This window comes from Salvelinus sp. IW2-2015, unplaced genomic scaffold (assembly GCF_002910315.2).
Source record: "Salvelinus sp. IW2-2015 unplaced genomic scaffold, ASM291031v2 Un_scaffold7003, whole genome shotgun sequence".
Taxonomy (NCBI): Eukaryota; Metazoa; Chordata; class Actinopteri; order Salmoniformes; family Salmonidae; genus Salvelinus; species Salvelinus sp. IW2-2015.
The window spans coordinates 18006-22134 of record NW_019948264.1 but is presented as its reverse complement, the minus strand read 5'-3'; the positions used below and the strand labels follow the sequence as shown (position 1 = coordinate 22134).

At 43.1% G+C, this 4129-nt stretch overlaps 1 long non-coding RNA gene across 1 annotated transcript; it reads right to left on the bottom strand.

Moving 5' to 3' along the window:
* Positions 1–1990: 1990 nt before the first annotated feature.
* On the bottom strand, positions 1991–3874 carry LOC139027051 (uncharacterized). The gene is made up of 2 exons (XR_011479081.1): positions 2171–3874; positions 1991–2140 (listed from the first exon to the last, which is right to left on the bottom strand). It is a non-coding gene; the product is annotated as an uncharacterized lncRNA (long non-coding RNA).
* Positions 3875–4129: the final 255 nt, after the last annotated feature.

The window sequence follows — 4129 nt, the reverse complement described above, 5'->3', positions numbered from 1 at the left end:
AAGTGCTCAGCATATGTGGGAACTCCTTCAAGACTGTTGGAAAAGCATTCCAGGTGAAGCTGGTTGAAGAATGCCAAGAGTGTGCAAAGCTGTCAAGGCTACTTTGAAGAATCTCAAATATAAAAATATATTTGATTTGTTTAACACTTTCATGGTACTACATGATTTCATGTGTTGTTTCATAGGTGACTTCTTCGCTATTATTCTACAATGTAGAAAATAGTAAAAACAAACATAATTGAATGAGTAGTGTGTCCAGACTTTAGAAAGATCAGGAATATTGTCGTTTTTTTTTGACATATTTAACATAACTACCTCCATACTTCCATTTATTAATTTGTTTACCGGGTACCGGGTGACCTTCAGAGGAGTCCTATGACACTTGTGGGGTCGTAGAGCTAAACGGAAAGCCCAAACGGTTCTCTGATTATCGGGACGTCTCATGTTCTGTCAGACACTGCGGTAGCTCCGTCACCTTCCACCGCAATGCGGAATGCCGCCAGGATGATGCGGTGCATTGAGCAACATGCAACACACAAAAACACACATCTCTATCATAACTGACACGTTTTAATGTGATTTTTGTATTGTGTTACTGAGATTGACGCACTAAACTCAATAAAACTCACAAGGATTAACATTACCGCATGTCAGATGCATGAAAATGAGCGAATTGATTTTAAAACATGCAGTATTCCCTCCAAATTGCGTTCGACGAGCACAACATTTCTACCAAGGCGGAGACGGACTGCGACGCGCGTCTACAGCGGCGGAGACAGACTGCGACGCGCGTTTACAGCAGCGGCCACATCAATTCAGGCGACAAGCCTAATGGTTACCAATGACAACCACTGAATGTCCTTACACTTCCGGTTTGTTTCTGTGACAGAACTCTTTCCATTCATCAAATGGCCGGTGGACAAACATGCGCGGCCGACAGGAGCGTCTTTAGGGAAGTGATAGTTTGACAATCAGCTGAAAACATGACCGGTTTACACCATAATTGAAAGGGAATACATTTTAAAAGTGATATGACTCATCTTTAATAGGTCTATTAGACCCAGAGGACATTCTACATTTAATAGGGATTATTTCATAGTTTTGATGTCTGCTATTATTCTACAGTGTAGAAAATAGTAAAAGATAAACCCTGGAATGAGTAGTTGTGTCCAACCTTTTGACTGGTCCTGTATATTAGCCATCCTTTAGTTTCCCTGATCTACATACTGCATCATCCTCTTTATCTGAACGACTGTACGTGCTATGTGTCATTTTATTCAACCTTTCACTCGTGTTTTTTAGGGGTAAAATCAACTTTTTTTCCCATCAATTCAGATCAAATGAAAATTTTCAAAATCAAAAACGGCTCTTTTTAAATCAAAATTCATAATTACACAGAATTCAGAACAGAACATTTTGCCCACACAATATTACATTCATCACTTTTACACTTCTTTTAAAGGCCCAAGGCAGTCAAAAACATTCCGTTGTTTGATATATTTCTACGCTATGATGTTGGACTAATACTGTGAAATTGATAATGCCGTTTTTAGTGTCAAAGCTGTTTTGAAAAGACCGCCTGAGATTTCAGCCTGTTTTAGTGGGATGGAGTTTTGGCCTTCCATGGTGACATCACCAGGCGGTTAATTAGTTAATAGACCAATAAGAGAGTTCGAAATCTCTCTGCCAATGACAGCTCGTTTCCCCCTCACCACTCAGACTCACTCGGACAGTCCTAGCAAAATTGCTTGCTTGTGAAATTACTCTTTGCTAAGAAGCTATTTTTGTTTGTTTTCAATTAAAATTGGTCAAAAAGAATCACAGAAATGTAYTAATTTGTTAGTCAGAAATGATTTGATATTAAGATAAAAAAAGTGCTGCTGCATTGGACCTTTAAAAGCTCTAGTCCCTCGGCCGCTAGAGGGCGCTGTTACACCGCTAGTGTTACAAGGAGCAGATGGCACCACAGACGAGGCTTTCTGGAGGTCAGTTATATTCAGCATTATCTGTTCACTTTTATATCAACAAACACAAAACCTCTTAGATTGTAATATAATATGTAATATGACTGTCAATACAGACAGTGACATGTCATGTCTAGGCTTCACCTAGAGACACTGTACAAGATGGTTCAGAACACCTCTGTTCAGACAACTCTGTTCCAGAACACCTCTGTTCCAGAACAACTCTGTTCCAGAACAACTCTGTTCAGACAATCTGTCAGAACAACTCTGTTCCAGAACAACTCTGTTTCAGAACAACTCTGTTCCAGAACAACTCTGTTCCAGAACAACTTGTTCCAGAACACACACCAACAGAAGAACGCTTTACTTGTCTTTTTTTTTCAGACCTGAAACAACAAATACCACACACACACACACTGGGCAGTGAGGTTGCTAGTGAGTGTGTGGGTGTGTTGTCACCATGGTAACAATGAGCAGTTGTATTCCTCAGAGCAGATTTAGAGAGACCCAGACCCAGGGTATATACAGTCATAAAGAGCCATCATGTCTAGTTGATCTCTGGGTAGCTGACTGACTGATGCTCTGTGAGAGAAGACAACTAGCAGGGCAGTTTGGCAGCTTCCAGAATGGAAAAAAACAGCTTCTAGAAAAGAAACATAAAAAGATTCTTGAACGTAAAACATCTTCTAGAATGTAAACAAACATCTTTCTAGAATGTAAACAAACATCTTCTAGAATGTAAACAAACAGCTTCTAGAAATGTAAACAAACAACTTCTAGAATGTAAACAAACAGCTTCTAGAACGTAAACAAACAGCTTCTAAGAAAGAAACATAAAAAGATTCTAGAATGTAAACAAACAGCATCTAGAATGTAAATAAACAGCTTCTAAATGTAAACAAACCACTTCTAGAATGTAAACAAACAGATTCTAGAACATAAACAAACATCTTCTAGAACGTAAACAAACAGCTTCTAGAACGTAAACAAACAGCTTCTAGAACATAAACAAACAACTTCTAGAACGTAAACAAACAGCTTCTAGAATGTACATAAATAGCTTCTAAATGTAAACAAACCACTTCTAGAAAGTAAACATAAACAAGCCATTATCTTCTGTGATGTTTGCACACATTAGTTAGGCACATCTGAAACCACTATTACCCTACAAAGTGCACTGGTGGTAAAGGCTCGGCTGGCCAGCAGTAGTGCACTACATAGGGAATAGTGTATGACTGGTCGGCAGAGTGGCCACTGGGTGGAGGGATATATTGCACTCGGTCACTTAACATCATAGTGGGTGAAAGTTACTATCTCCAGTCACTGTCAGACACACAGGACAGTTTGGCACTTAGTCTTACAGAACATGCAGATAACACCTAACCCAGGAACATCCCCTTAAAAACATTACCATGGAGGTACTGTACATGTAACTAGGTCCCTCCAGCACTATGTGGACATAGTGGATAGGACCTGGTATGTGGGGACTAGTAGGACAGGGAGAGACTAGGGGGACAGGGAGGTGGGAACAGGGAGGGACTAGTAGGACAGGAGGGGCTAGTAGGACAGGAAGGGGTTAGGGGGACAGGGAGGTGGGAACAGGGAGGGACTAGGGGACAGGGAGGTGGGAACAGGGAGGGACTAGTAGGACAGGGAGGTGGGAACAGGGAGGGACTAGTAGGACAGGGAGGGACTAGTAGAACAGGGAGGGACTAGTAGGACAGGGAGGGGCTAGTAGGACAGGGAGGGCTGGGGACAGGGAGGGACTAGTAGGACAGGGAGGGACTAGTAGGACAGGGAGGGACTAGGGGGACAGGGAGAGCTAGTAGGACAGGGAGGTGGGGACAGGGAGGGACTAGTAGGACAGGGAGGGACTAGTAGGACAGGGAGGGACTAGGGGACAGGGAGAGGCTAGTAGAAGGGAACTAGTAGGACAGGAGGACTAGTAGGACAGGGAGGGACTAGTAGGACAGGGAGGGGCTAGTAGGACAGGGAGGGGCTAGGGGGACAGGAGGGGGAACAGGAGGGACTGTAGACGGGAGGGGACTAGGGGGACAGGAGGTGGGAACAGGGAGGGACTAGTAGGACCAGGGAGGGACTAGGGGGACAGGGCGGTGGGGACAGGGAGGACTAGTAGGACAGGGAGGACTAGTAGGACAGGGAGG